This window comes from Neofelis nebulosa, chromosome 3 (genome assembly GCF_028018385.1).
Source record: "Neofelis nebulosa isolate mNeoNeb1 chromosome 3, mNeoNeb1.pri, whole genome shotgun sequence".
Lineage (NCBI taxonomy): Eukaryota > Metazoa > Chordata > Mammalia > Carnivora > Felidae > Neofelis > Neofelis nebulosa.
Window position 1 is genome coordinate 115,234,323 of NC_080784.1, and position 16,453 is coordinate 115,250,775.

Genomic DNA, 16,453 nt, shown 5'->3' on the forward strand with positions numbered 1-16,453 from the left:
GCATGGTTATAAGAATCTTTTGCATGTCAGATCCTACAACTTTTTTTTTTTAATGTTTATTTATTTATTTAAAAAGAGAGAGAGTAAGGGCAAGGGAGGAGCAGAGAAAAAGGGAGAGAGAATCTGCACTGACAGTGCAGAGCCTGAGGCAAAATTTGATCTCATGACCCTGAAATCATGACCTGAGCTGAAATTAAGAGTCAGACGCTTACCCGACTGAGTCACCCAGGTGCTCCAGATCCTACAAACTTTATGAAAATGTGTTATTTTGCTCTCTTGCTTTAAGTTCCATGACAGCTATCGGTGAAGAAAAAGATAAAGGCTTGAATGAGTGAATGAATGCTTACCATGTGCCAGGCACTGTACTAGTCACTTGAGATGCGTATATATGTGGATATATATATATATATATATATATATTTCCATTTAGTCTTCACAATAACGCAATAACTCTACGGGATATTTTTCTTATCCCCATTTTACCAGAGGAAACTAAGACTTCTAGAATTCAGTATTAGCAAAAGTCATGAACCTATAAATACCAGAACCAGAGATCAAACCAAGGTCTATTTAGCTCCAAAATCTTTACTCCATTCACTACAAGCTATGCTGGGTTCATTTACATTTTTCTTCATAAAGCTATGCTAATTATGATATACTGTTTTGCTTGTCAAAGGATTTTCAGTTTTGCATATTTAAAATGTATTCCAGTATTCTTTAGAATGATGGATCTCAAAATGTTTGAAATGCAAATTAACAGGTCTCACCTAAGACCTACTGAACACTGGACGTGGGCCCCAACAGCAAACTCTCCTGGTGATTCTGAACGCATAGGAAAATAGGAGAACCACCGCTTTTGAATAGCAAAGTTAAGGTGACTTGGTTCATTGTTTTTTTTCACATTGGGAGGTTAATGCTCCTTTTCTTCAGGACGTCTCTTCAATTTTTTTGCCAGTCATTAAAAGTGATCGTTTTTTAGATGTGTGATGACAGTGCCAGAAATGCCAAATATGGTAGTGCCTGTGTCGATTCTCATCGATAGGCGGTGTTGAAGCAAATGCTGACCTCCAAGTCTGTGTTCAGTGGGAGAGTGCTGTAATTGAAATTAAGCCCTTCTGCAGGTACAGGAGGGAAATTTTGGCTGAGTGTTAGATTCTGACACATGTGCCACTATTTGTCACCCCTAACTCAGGACTTACATTCTTTATAACAGAAGTTGCGGGAGACTTCACAACTGAAGACCTATGTGGATCTCAGAAGATGCCAGTGCAGTCCTTTCTCTGTTGTAGCCTGGCTTCCCATCCTCAGACAGGTTTTTTTATTCTCTAGTTTTTAAATCATGTCTGACCTTTGTGGAACACTTTTTTTCTCTCTCGTGTTTTTTGTAATGTTTATTTACTCATTTTGAGAGAGAGCGCATGTGCAAACATGAGTGAGGGAGGGGCAGAGGGCAGGAGAGAGAGAGACAGAATCCCAAGTAGGCTCTGTGCTGTCAGCACAGAGGCCCACGCGGGGCTCAATCTCAGAAACTGTGAGATCATGACCTGAGCAGAGATTGAGAGTCAGACGCTTAAACAACTGAGCCACCCAGGTGCCCCATACCTTTTCTCTTTTAGTGGCATTCCCTATTGGGTGTCTCTCTCCCCATATGAAAAACAGTTTTCTTCTTTCTCCTTTATCTGATCTATTTACACATTTATTGCGTTTTTAGTAGGCCCACACTTTGAGTAGCAAGATTCCAAAGGGCATCTTTCTATTACATTTGCAAGTTCACTGGGGAAAGAAATGCCCTGCTTGGATGATACCAAGGGAACTACTTAGCAGCTGCAGTGTAGTCCTACCTGGCTCCACTTGTATTGATGTGGTACAGGTTAAACTGGGTCTGGCACTTCCCTGGCTTTCTACAGCTGGTATTGGCAATGGACAGATGAATAAGATATAATCTGTTCCCAAATATTTTATGCAGGATCTTTTACATATATTCTTACCTTTTTATATTGGAATTTCTTGATTTTTTTCCCTATAAACTTGCTCTATTATTTTTCTTCTGTTCCTTGTGAATATTTCTTCTTTTTATTATGGCATTCTAAATTGAGTTCTACCACTTATACTGTGATGAGAAGAAACAGTTTCACTGACGTTTATATTATGTGATTGCTTATGTTTATGTCATTTAATTACCACGTAAGTCTCGAATATCTAAGACACAGCTAAGATCCTAAAAGAAAAAAAAAAGATGGGGATTATTAGGCAAATAATTACCATATGGTCAACTTGTGCACAAAACTGCATGCAGAAAATTCTGTCAAGTTCTTACTTAGAAGATTTGGCTATTATTTCAGATATATAGTACTATAATTTCTGTAGCTATCCGCTTATCCAGCCCATAGCAAGTTAGAAACAATGAATCACAAGATGGGGCGGGGGAGGTACTATTGATATAGGCATATTGAGAGCAGCAATCGTTATCAGTGGCCTTAATAAATACAGGAAAGACAAGAAAATTGGCAAAATGGAAGAACTGAAAATGCACAGCAGTCTGAAGCAATTAGTTAGGTTGAACAACCCTATATATTCCACTGGGAATATGATAAACATAGCCCACAACTCTGCCATCTGAGAATTTCTAACCTCGCATTCTGAAGGGAATTGAACGAATGGAATTCCCATTTACTGAGCATCTACTATACAACTTGAAATCTCTAGGACATTTCTCTTTCTCTCTTGCACATGCGCACACACACACACACACACACACACACACATTCAGGAGACAGCAGGGATACACAATCTATTTTTAGAACCTTAGAAACTCTTGCACATATGATCAGCTTAGGCTTCTAAAGCCCCATTGTTCTAATATTCACAAGTCCAGAGTAAGTAGAAGAGTTTACCCTCCTAGGCCCCATATGCATGTTCACCAAACAGAAAGAGCCAGTTCTTTGAAGCTTTAGAACCAAGCTTACTCTTTTCTTTTTACTGGTAGCAAGTTGTAAAGTGGTGCCTCTCGAACTTCGATGTGCCTACGAATCACTTGAGGATCTTCTAAAATGCGGTTTTCTGATTTAGTGGATTTGGGGATGTCTTGAGATTCTGCATTTCTAATAAGCTCCGGGTGCTGCTGCTGCTGCTGCTGCTGCTGCTGCTGCTGCTGCTGCTGCTGCTGGTCCATGACCCACACTTTGAGTAGCAGGGTTCCAAAGGGCATCGTTTCAATTACATTTGAAAGTCCATTGAGGAAAGAAATGCCCTGCCCGGATGATAAGGGAACTACTTAGCCGCTGCAGTGTAGGCCTCCCTGGTCCCACTCCTGTTGATGTGGTACAGATTAAACTGGGCCTGGTATTACCCTGGCTTCCTACAGCGGCAGTACTTTCTTATGCCTTTAAGATACTGAACCCGCTCCTACTGGGTTGATGGGTGCCCGATGTTGACACTGATCATCTCACCACATATTCAACATTTGGGTCATTATTTTTCCTCTTGCTGATTATTGTTGTAGAAAAGTGTTGTATTGACTCAGGCTGCCATAACAAAATACAATAGACTGGGTGGCTTGAATAGCAGAAATTTATTTCCCACACTTCTGGGGGCTGAAAGTCCAAGCTCAGGGTGGCAACATGGGAAGGTTCCGGCGAGAGCTCTCTTCCTGGCTTGCGGAACCTGGCCTTCTCTATGTCCTCACATAACACGGAGAGCTATGTCTCTGGTGTCTCTTTGCATAAGGGAGCCAGTTCTATCAGATCTGATCTCCACCATTCTGGTCTCATTTAACCTTAATCACCTCCTCATTAAAGACCTAGCTCCAATACAGTTACATGGGGGTTAGTGCTTCAGCATATACATTTGGAGTGGGGTGCAATTCAGTCCATAACAAATGGCATTCTTGTAAAGGCATGAGTTCACTGTTTGCTCTTCAGAATTGCTCCTACTTTCAAGTGGTTTGTCCCAATTCACTGTAGATTTAATTATTATGAGTTTCCATTCTTAAACCTCTTTTATCTTAAATTCTTATCCTAAACACTGTCAAAATTTTCACTGCTCTCTCACTGACATAAATGTTGACATTTGGGGCATGTGCGTGACTCAGTCGGTTAAGCGTCTGACTATTGCTTTCAGCTCAGATCATGATCTCACCATTGGTGAGACTGAGCCCTTGCATCGGGCTGTGTGCTGACAGCAAGGAGCCTGCTTGGGATTCTCTCTCCCCCTCTCTCTGCCACTCCCCTGCTTGTGCTCACTGTCTCTTTCAAAATAAATAAACTTAAAAAAAAAATGTTGGGATTAATATTTGTAAAGTACACTTTAAAAATGTAAACTCCAGGGGCGCCTGGGTGGCTCAGTCGGTTGGGCATCCGACTTCGGCTCAGGTCATGATCTCGCGGTCCGTGAGTTCGAGCCCCGCGTCGGGCTCTGTGCTGACAGTTCGGAGACTGGAGCCTGTTTCAGATTCTGTGTCTCCCTCTCTCTCTGACCCTCCCCCATTCATGCTCTCTCCCTGTCTCAAAAATAAATAAACGTTAAAAAAAAAAAATTTTTTAAATGTAAACTCTGGGCACCTGGGTAGCTCAGTCAACTGAGTGTCTGATTCTTGGGTTTGGTTCAGGATCTCACAGTTTGTGGGATCGAGCCCCAGATCAGGCTCTGTGGTGACAGCATGGAGCCTGCTTGAGATTCTCTCTCTCTCTCTCTCTCTCTCTCTCTGCCCCCTCCCCCTCTCTCACACGTGTGTTCTCTCTCAAAATAAATAAACACTAATAAAATCTAAAAAAACAAAAATGTAAACTCATTATAGGTTCCAAATTAATAAGAAGATGACCTGGGTCAGAATTTCCCAACCAGAGTACCAGGGGACGCTGTGGGCTGCAATGCATTAAAAGACGTGCCAAATATCAATCCTCCTCAGACATTGGAGGATTGTCCTGAGGGGGCTGTCAGGTGATCCCCAGCCTAGTCTCCTTGGGCTGCAACTTCCCTGTTTACCCCACAGAAATATTCTTGTTTTCCAGCTGGGCTAAGCCAGGAAGGGGCTGGGAAGTGCTACCCTTGGCAAAAATTACTGTGCACAATCTTCAGTGCCATCTGCTGGAAGCAAGCAAAATTGATATAGTGTTGCTCCAGAAGGTAGAGTTTTATTTATGAAGCTGTGTGAGTTAAAACATCATAGGAAGGGGTGTTTCTTTTCCTTTTTTTTTTTTTAAGTTTATTTATTTTAAGAGAGACAGAGTGCAAGTGGGGGAGGAGCGGAGCGAGAGGGAGATAGAGAATCCCAAGCAGGCTCGACACTGTCACACCGAGCCTGATGTGGGGCTTGAACTCATGAAACTGTGAGATCATGACCTGAGCTGAAACCAACAGTCAAACACTTAACCGACTGAGCCACCCAGGCTCCCAGATGCCTGGTGTTTCTATATTACAGGTTTAGTTCATTTTTTTTTTTCTAGTTGGAAGGAAAAACTTCAATTACATTAAAAAAATCAATTGTGTGAATACAATTCTCTTCGAAACATGCCAGATTAAAAATGTCGAACATGCTAATTCGGTTAGGACACACTTTTTAACAATCACTATGATGGCAAGGTTTTAAAGAGCTTGACATATAAAAATGTGCAAGAATATGGGAGGAGGGGGTGGACGAGAGAAGATAAATTCATGGGAAAATGGTAAACTTCCTAAAATATTAGAGAGCTTTCTTCTGAAGAGTGGTAAGTCTTTGCTTCAGATGCCAGACCAAGGACAAATGAGTTGAATTTTGATACATGGGATATGTTCAGTCAGGATTCTTGGGAATCCTGGAGAAGGTATCTCCACAATGGGAGAGAAATTCAACGACATGTGCTGTACACTTACTCCCCATTTCGGCTTCCAGCACGTGTCGTACTTGCCACTTGGATTTCATTTGCTTTGATATTTTCAGTAATTACAAAGTCATTTATTAATATCCTTAAAGTCTTCAAAAGCATACCCAACTAAAATTCCAGTAAAATTTGAATCTCTATCGTGGGCTGAATTGTGTCCACTTGTAATTGATATATCAGGGAGCGGGAATTCCTGCCCCCTTTAAAGACCCTTCTAACTGGACCAAAAATCAGATTGGCATGAAGCAGAGTGACAGGGGAAAATCTGATTTAATAGCATATGTACAAGGAAATCATACAGGCATGGAAATTCCACAGACAGGCAAAATGAGGTATATATGTTATTCTGAACCAAGGAGAAAGTAGTAGGGGTCTGGGACTTCAGAGGAAAGGAATGTTATTCACAGGGTGATAAGAAGAGATGTTTGGTAATTAGATATCTGTTTGCCCTGTCATGTAGATGAGTCACTTGGATAAAATTTTTTTTTTTAATTTTTTTTTTTTAACGTTTATTTATTTTTGAGACAGAGACAGAGCATGAACAGGGGAGGGTCAGAGAGAGGGAGACACAGAATCTGAAACAGGCTCCAGGCTCTGAGCTGTCAGCACAGAGCCCGATGCGGGGCTCAAACTCACAGATCGTGAGATCATGACCTGAGCCGAAGTCAGCCGCTTAACCGACTGAGCCACCCAGGCGCCCCATCACTCGGATAAAATTTATCTTTGCTAATAACTCTTATTCTGGAAAGACCCTCCAATTTAGATTCTTCTATGTAGTTAAGGGTGTGAGAAAAGTTTCTCCTGGGCGCACAAGGTCTCCATTGCTTGCCAAAGAGGCACATTCTCAAGGGGCGCGTCCGAACCTCTTCAAGTCCTAACCGCTAATGACTCAGAATGTGACTGTATTTGGAGATAGAACATTTAAAGAGGTAGTTAAGGTAAAATGAGTGGGCCCTATGGATGGGCCCTAATCGAATATGACTGGTGTTTTTATAAGAAGAAATTAGGACACAGATTTGTTTGCCCAGAGGAGAGACCATGAGAGGACAGAGAGAAGGCAACCATCTGTAAGCCCTGGAGAGAGTCCTTAGTAGAAACCTTATCTTGAATCCTTAATCTTGAACTTCAAGCCTTCAGAAGTACGAGAAAAGAAATTTCTATTATTTAAGCCACCTAGTCTGTGGTATTTTGTTATGGCAGCCCTAGCAAGTTAATACAATGTTCTTCCTATGGGGTCTTTTTCCTCTATATTTTGTTCAAGGATTGAAGTAGATTTTCTTTATTTTCTTGGTGCATAATTTCTTTCAAAAAGGTTTTTTCTTATAACAACTTTCTTCTCCACTAATGAAGAGTAGAAATCAAGCAGATTCCTATACACAGTTGCTATGGAATAGACTAAAATAAATCCTTACCACGTTCCTGCAAACTTATATGATATTATGAGGTTTAAGCTACAGGAAAGTTGATATGGGAGAGGTTATTTTAAACAGGAATTTCTCCCATGAGGTTTTCTCCTTTTAAACACAACAGCGTGGGTAATGTTATTTCCCAGAAATTCTCTGAGAACATTTCTCTTAAGAAAAACATTAAGGGGGCACCTGGGTGGCTCAGTTGATTGAGCATCTGATTCTTGACTTTGGCTCAGGTCATGATCTTACAGTTCATGAGTTCAAGCCCCACACCGGGCTCTATGCTGACAGTGTGGAGCCTGCTTGAGATTCTCTCTCTTTTTTTGTCTGCCCCTCCCCTGCTTGCTCTCGATCTCTCGCAAAATAAATAAACATAAACTTAAAGAATAAAAAGACAGAAAAACATTCAGGAGGAGAGAAATATACATCCTAACGGATGCTACATGCTTCTCACCCAAGAAGTGATCTGAAAGCCTATCTTCTATGTGTGGCTGCTGTGTGGTTACACAAGAATTTATGGCTTCTCACTTTTATACCACGTGGGAAGGAGGTAGTGAGCAAAGTAGAAGCAACAATGGGAGAACAGCATGGAAGGGTTTGAGGGATTGAAAGAGGAAAGGAGTTTTAACTGTCATGAGGAGTGAGGAAACATGTAGAGATATCGTAGGAAGCTTTCCTTTTTTCTTTTCCTTGTGAAAGACTTCTGTATTACATCTTTAAGGAAACCTACTAAAGATCTTTATTTTTATCAAAGTTAGTCTCATTATCTTTGAATGAGACTGCCCCCACCCCCCAAAACTGGGTTCTGTTTGTAGATTACACAAACTTCCTCCAAAAGGCATCTTCTAGGGGCGCCTGGGTGGCTCAGTCGGTTAAGCGGCCGACTTCGGCTCAGGTCACGATCTCGCGGTCCATGAGTTCGAACCCCGCGTCGGGCTCTGTGCTGACAGCTCAGAGCCTGGAGCCTGTTTCAGATTCTGTGTCTCCCTCTCTCTGACCCTCCCCTGTTCATGCTCTGTCTCTCCCTGTCTCAAAAATAAATAAAACATTAAAAAAAAATTTAAAAAAACAAAACAAAACAAAAGGCATCTTCTAGGCCCAGCTGTTCCCATTTCCTGGATCTAGGAAATTTCTGATATATGAGTGAAGTGGATAATTCCTGTCTACTTTCTGAGACAAAGAGTTCTTACTTTGTTCTCCATGGAACTCCAGTAGAGCTATAAGTTGTATAGCTGAAACCAGGTCATATAATCCATGTACTTTCTCTATAACTAAGGCAGAGAATGTCAGCACGTCTGGTATCTGTTAATTTTCCCCCTAGCTGAAGTTTGGAAAATACGTGTTTTGAGACACTCTCTGGGCTTAGGGAACATTTCTTCTTTGCGTGTGCATATGTGTGCACATGTATGTGTGTGTATTTTGTTACTGCGATCAGCCAACCGGGGGAAAAAGCATCAAAAAATGTTAATGGCTGCAAATACATGAGTTCTTTATAGATACAAAATGTAGACATTTTGATGGTTAATCAGCATGTATGTAAACAGAAGGCATAGTCATAATTTTGTCCCATGATCATTGGGCACAGATAATAAGAACTGTATACAGATCACTATAATTACTAAGCCACAGGTTCACTTTTAAAATAAGGTAAACGTTGGAAATAATAATTATTGCTATTTTGGGGCACCTACTATTTGCTAGGCATTGCTTTAGGTATGCTACTATATTAATTCCACAAAATAGTAGACACTTAAAAACTCTATAAACAAGAAATCTGAAACTCAAAGAGTTAAGAAACACCCCACGATCACAGTTATCTCAATCATTTAGTGAGTGGGATAAACAATGGAGGAAGTCACAGAGGAAGAAGGGAGGGTTGCCTGAAAGACTCTAGAATCCAGGTACAAAGGTAGTTCATCCAGTCTCCAGTAGCTAATGATATCCATAATGATGGTTTTCTCTTGTATGCTGTCATTGGGATGAAAAATAATAGGAGATTTCAAGCATATTGCCTCTTTCAATTCCTCCCCAGCCAAGAAGTTTCAATAAACAGATTACTGAGAACTTAAAAAATATGTGGGCAAACTTTACCCAGGCACTGGTGTTCAGTACCATTTTGCTTCATTAAAAAAAAAAAAAAATCAACAGAGAATATAATCTACTTAGCTCACTAAAAACGTAAAAACATTGTCTTTAGCATATGTAATTTTTTTTTTTTTTTTTGAGAGAGAGAGCGAGCAAGAGAGAGTGTGAGCGGGGAGGGGCAGAGAGAAAAGAGGGAGAGACAATCCTAAGCAGGCTCCACACTCAGCTTGGAGTCCTACATGGGGCTCAATCACGGCTGTGAGACCATGACCTGGACCAAAATCGGGAATCGGAAGCTTCACTGCGCCACTCAGGTGCCGCTCAATTTTTTTTAACTGGGCTCTTATAAAAGCCCAACTTCTGAGGCTGTAAAATGCAACAGCCCTCTTCCATTTAACAATTAAGTTTAAAAACAAGTTAGAAAGCTCTACCTCTCCCTTTGGACTTAACTAATTTTTCTCCTGCTTTGTGGAATAAAGCGTCAGCGGGCTTCCATCGCCATCTGGTGGACAAGGTACAGTCGTGCTCTGACTTGAGAAGACTGCAGGACGTGAGGAGGAGGGTGATTAATAAGAGTTTTATAATAATGCAATTAATCTGAAAGGAATGCATGGGAATATAAAAACTCCATAGACAAAAACAGTTTATTTCTTGGTAATTATAAAGGGGGATCACTTTTAGGTGTTGGATCACAAACTAGGATGATGTGGAAGCAAAGTAATGAAAATAATCTTTAGTCACACTCCACAGTGTATATCAGTTCATAACTACTTCCAGCACCATGGACCAACTTAAGCAGAGATGTTTACTCAGCATTGTCATTTGAGAGGACAGGAAGTCTTCTATCTACATCCATTTTTATTTCTATAATCCCACTTCTCTTACACCTAAACTCTCAACATTAAGGATCTACTCTTTTTTGGTAAGATTGTTCTATTTTCTTTAATTAAAAAAAATTCATTTTTTAAAAAGTTTATTTATTTTTTGAGGGTGGGGGAGCACATGCACCTTCAAGTAGGAAAGGGGCAGAGAGAGAGAGAGAGAGAGAGAATCCTAAGCAGGCTCAGTGCTCTTAGCATGGATCCCATGAACCATGAGATCATGACCTGAGCCAAAATCAAGAGTCAAATGCTCAGCTGACTGAGCCACCCAGGTGCCCCCACCCCATTTCCTTTAATTTTTAAAATACAGATAAGCCTTACGGGTATCACACATCCTTAAAGAGCTAGGGTGGAGGGTTGCCTGGATGGCTCAGCTGGTTAAGCGTCGGACTCTTGGTTTCAGCACAGGCCATGATCTCAAGGCTTTTCAGTTCGGGCTGTGTGTTAACAGCACGGAGGTTGCTTGGGATTCAACTTCTCTCTATCTCCCTCTCTCTCTCTGCCCCTCCCTGGCTTTCTCTTTCTCTCTCTCTCTCAAAATAAATGAATAAACATTAAAAAAAAAAAAAAAAAAAAAAGCCAGGGCAGAGATGTGGCTGGCAGAGGGAAAGAAGTGTGCAGTGCTCGTCACAGAATAGTTCCCAAACCCTGCCTTTCAGCACATTTACCTTGGTTAGATTGGCTGTGGGGCTCTTTCTGGTCAATGAGCTATGAATTAAAAATTTTAAACTCCATATGATTCTAGGAAAGTAGTTTACAACTGACAATAGGCAGCAGAGTAAATCGAAAAATTCAGGGTGTTTTTTTTTTTTAATTAGTTTCCTTTGTTATTTTTCCATTAATACAGCAACAAATGATACATTAAATATATAGCTGGCTCAATGTCATATTCTCCCATAATATATCACAAATGGTATGATATGTGATAAAATATAATAAAATTACTTTTTTCATACTCACCAAAACATATTTAGCTATATAAATAAATGTTGCCTTCCAAAACAATTTGGGTAAAGATACGCTGCTAGTATGCAAATACACTAGAAATCACAAGCCTCCATTTGTCCCCAGCCAAATGCTGCCACCTGCTGGCCAGACTTCACTCATTGGTAAGCTACCACTGAACCTGACGGGAACCTTCCAAAAAAGCCTCAGCCCCATAAGTAGTCATATCTGTTATGACTAGGGGCAAGTTTTAGGCCCTTCTAGTCTGCCAAGTCACATCCACGCTGACCCTACCCTCCCTACATTGCATTGCTGACGATTCAATTTAGGGCCAGCCCTTAATGGTCGTGCAGGATCCCTCCTCCCACCCAGACAGGATTTCCTCCTTTTAAGCTCTGACCTGGGTGGCTTGGTGTGGGGCATGATGTATTAGGTTCTTCTTGTCTAGTTCCATTTAGTTTCCTTTCCCTCCTAACCTCTATCCTCTACTCCTCCATGCCCCATAGTCACAGGCTTTCACTGCATGCCCCTTCAGTTGACTGAACTCAGAGTAAGCACTGGACACAAACTGAGTAAGCCAGAGTCCCTCCAACCTGCCATCTGGGACACACAAAAATGATCCAGTCTCAGTTATTCTAGTTTGGAATTTGTCTCAATGGAGGAGCTGCAGATTCTGGAGCTGTAGGAGGCCATTTTCAACCATAGGGAATGCTTACCAACATTTCCCTCCTGTGCCTTATAATTCCATCACTGCTATCAGGGAAGAAAGGAAAGGACGAAGAGCATGCAGGAAGGTATGAAAGATCCCTGTAAGTGGAGGACAAAGCCAAGAGGATGCGTAGAAGGGGCAGAGCCAGGGATGAAAGGCTCGGTTCCAGCCCAATCCATAGTTTCAACCACAATCCTACTCCTCATAGAAACCTCCCACCTCAGAGAGAGAGAGAGAGGGAGGGAGAGGGAGAGAGAGAAACTCCCCTCCTTTCCATGTAAGCTCATTTGTTTCTAGCACCCAAACGAATTTGAATGAATACCCCCAAGCTTGTTGCGGGCTTCCTGATAAAATTATAAAAGGAAATGTCTTCACAAGCCAATCATACATCAGTTCGACTTACATTAAAATCGCCTTTTATGAGTTTGCTAAAATTGATACAGCAAATATTCAGAAAATGCTTATTCTGCAAAACACAATGCTTGTCAATCACAGGAATGCAAAGATTAGTAGGAACTAACTCTTTGGGAGAGCAAACAACAAGAAAAATAATCATAGGTAATGCATTCCATGACAGGAGTATAAATAAAGTGGCTTGGGACAGAGAAAAGAGTGATTTATTCAGATTTTTGAAAAAGCTTCATTTATCAAACGCCGAAATACTAACAACATGCTGAGAAGTGTGTTGTGATCTGGAGACACAATGCAGAATAAACAATCTCTGACTTCAAGGAGCTTAACTTTTATCACAGAGTAAGTGGAAATGCATTTGGCACCCAAGGGAACAGCTAACCAAGTGCTAGATGTAAGAAGGCATTCAGAAGAGGAGATACGTTAAACTACTATGGAAAGGTACAAAGGTTAAATAGGATTAAACAGAAATGGAATAACAAAGAAAATCTCATGGAGGAAATTGCAAGTACAAAAACCTGGTATTGAGACAGTTCTCTCAGCAGCATTAGATTCTGTTTTCTGTCCTGGCTCCTGCCTGGTTTCTTCTCAGTCTTCTTGGTCCTGAGTTCCCTCTCCTTCTCTTTCCTCACTTTCTCACTAGCGGTGTTTTAACTAACAAATATCTTGAGACCTGAGCTGCCAGTCAGTGAGTCCTGTTCACCAGCTGAGGTCTGTGTCCTCCATCAATTTTCTGGATCCCCTGGTGCCTTCCAGCATCTCTGCTGCCACCAGCAGGCTGACGGCTCCTGTGGCAGCCATACCCCCCTTGGAGGTCTCAGTCTCAGCCTAGAGATGCTTCTAGATTTTGAAAATTCGTTCCTTGTTCACTCTCCATTGGCTGTAGAGAAAGTAGTTGCCCTCTGCAGTTCCTATTTCTGTACCCCTGAGAATACTCTTAGAATCTCTGTTAGCACTTCACCAATTCATTGCTTCGCAATTGCTGATGCTAAACATTTCTGTTAAAATAACCGATGTTGTTTTTTGTCTCCTGATTGGACCTTGGTTGATTTTTTTTTTTAATGTTTATTTATTTTTGAGACAGAGAGAGACAGAGCATGAACGGGGGAGGGTCAGAGAGAGGGAGACACAGAATCAGAAGCAGGCTCCAGGCTCTGAGCCATCAGCCCAGAGCCCGACGCAGGGCTCGAACTCACGGACCACGAGATCGTGACCTGAGCTGAAGTCGGACGCCCAACCGACTGAGCCACCCAGGCGCCCCGGACCTTGGTTGATTTAACGAGGCAGTGGGGGAAGTTGGGAAGGACTGCACAAAAAGCACAAACCAAAATATAAAAGAATTAAATAATGTGACTTCATGAAAATGAAAGACTTTGCTCCTTGAAACACACCATGAAGAAAATGAAAAGACAGTCAGTGGAGTGGGAAATATTTGCAATACATACCTCTGACAGAAAAAAAAAAAAAAGAAAAGAAAAGAAAATCTCTTGTATACAGAATATAATAAAGTATCTCAAAAATAAGAAGATGGCGTTAGTTTGCTTGGGCCACCATAACAAAATACCACCGACTGGGTGGCTTAAACAACAGAAATTTCTTAAAGTTTTGGGGACTGGAATTCCAAGACCCAGGTGTCGGCAAGTTTAATTTCTTCGAGGCCTCTCTCCTTGGCTTGCAGATGGTACCTTCTCTGTGTCCTCAGCCTGTCTTTCCTCCCTGTGCACATGTCTGTGTTCAAATCTGCTCTTCTTTCTTTTTAAAAGTATTTTTTAATGTTTATTTATGAGAGAGAGAGAGAGAGAGAGAGAGAGAGAGAGAACGAGAGAGAGGGAGGCACAGAATCCAAAGCAGGCTCCAGGCTCTCAGCTGTCAGTACAGAGCCTGATGCGGGGCTTGAAATCACAACTGTGAGATCATGACCTGAGCTGAAGTCGGATGCTTAACCGAGTGAGCCATCCGGGTGCCCCAAATCTTTTCTTCTTTTAAAGACCACTGAGACACTTGCAGATGGTTTGTATGGCCAGTGCATTCTGTCCATTGCAATAGTCCCTTTTCTCTGATTGCAAGAATCCTTTTAAATACAGTCTCTCCTTAGCTATGTCCAGATTTGTGTCTATTTGGCATTTCTTTCCTGCCTACTGTGGTCAGCAGCGGGGCAGTCTAGTAGGAACATGCCAATTGCAAGCTGATAAGGAATGTGTTTTCCAGGGCCTGTTACATAATTTTTGGGGACGACTGCAAATGAAAATGCAGGATACCTTGTTCAAACAAACAGGGGACAAATACCATTAAAGATACTAATACATGTTTTGTCTCTTCTTCAAACTGTCTCCCTCAACTTATCATGTCTTTTATTATTTCATGTCATTTTAAATAAAGAAAAAATTAAAATTAAAAAAATGTTTGTTTATTTATTTAGTTTTGAGAAAGAGAGAGCACAAGCAGGGAGGGGCAGAGAGAGAGAGAGAGGGAGACACAGAATCCACAGCAGACTCCAGGCTCGAGGTGTCAGCACAGAGCCCGACACGGGGCTTGAACCCACGAACTGTGAGATCATAACCTGGGCAGAAGTCAGATGCTTAACTGACTGTGCTACCCAGGCATCCCAGAAAAAATAAAAATTTTAATTATTGACGTGAGCTTTACCATTCATCTCTATATTGCGCAATACCAGTTTAAATGCAAATGTAGAAGCTTTTTTTCCTTCTTAGCTTGTATGTGCATATGCATTTTGTTCTTACTAGAAGAGTGGAAATGCTGCATAAAACGAACTCAACTCTTTTTGCACTTATTTATACATGCACAGCTTACATTCCAGCTTCCTGATGAATAAGGATGGACTAAAGGCAAAAGGAGCTATGTGCTCTCCTATATCTCCCTCTCCTCCTGTGTCATCATTTTTGGCATAAATTGTTCGCTAATATCAGGAAGTTATGTGAATAAGGAAAGATATGGTAGCGTTCCTTGGTCCGGTTGCCTAGAACACCATTGTCTTCTTTCTGCATTCAAAGCGAGTTCTTGTTTGAATGAAAAGTGGCTTCTTGGGATGTGTTAGGCCTCCACCCACCCTGCCCCACCCAATCATAGACCCAACATGCTTACCTTTGTTCTGGCTTTGAGTCTAGATGAAATTACATCTCCTCCACTGTCACCACCAGCCTAGGGCAAGCTGTGGTCTCTGATCACTTGGACTGAAGTAATCTACTGACTAGTCTTTCTGTATCCATTCTTGTTCCCATAATCCATTTTACACGCTGCAGCCAGAGCCATCTTCTCAACACATTTGATTATGTTATTCCCCCGTTAAAAAGCCCTTTAATACTTTGAGAATGATGACAAATATGATCCACAGACTCCTATAAATTTTGCTTTTACATTTTCTTCTGGTTTCAGTCTGCAGCGTGCTCCCTATGAATGCTCCATTCCTGACTAGTGGCCTTGCAGTTCCTTGATCAGCCCATTTCTTTTGATCTTTTCCTAGAGAACTCTTCCCCATCTGTACTCCATCCCCTCCTTCAACTAATTAAAGCCCACTCATCCTTCAAATTAACGTTCCAATGTCCCTTCTTCAAGGAAGCTGTCTCTTCTCTCTGGCAAATTCTAATCTTATAATTATTTTTTCATAGAACCATCTGCCTCTCCTTTGCAGCACTCAAAACAGTTGCAATTTTATATTTATTTTTATGGTTATTTTATTCCTATCTATATTTTCTGGAGTATAAATGAAGGAAAGAGAAGAAACCCCTTTTCTGCATATCTTTTTTGGTTTGTTTTCATAACATCTATCAGTAGGTGGTGATTGTTTACTCATGAGATAACCTGAATAATGAGTCTTCCATAAAGACCTTATCTGTTTTGTTTACTGTTATTCTGCCCACCCTGCCTGTACCTAGAAGCTTTCCTGATACATAGTAAAGAGCTTAACAATTAATCATTGGATGAACAATAGCAAAAATGATCAGACTTTCCTTTTGAAATTCCAAAGAATTGCTGATTCCAATGAGTGCTTAAATAGGATTGCAGATAATCCTACTGTCCTGACATCTGAACATCTGAACACTCCTACCTTTTTCCTTTGCTTGCAATTTTACTTTAGTCTCTTTCAAAATCTCAGTTGCAGAATGGGTATAATCCTCTGGTCCTTTGTGGTGAGGA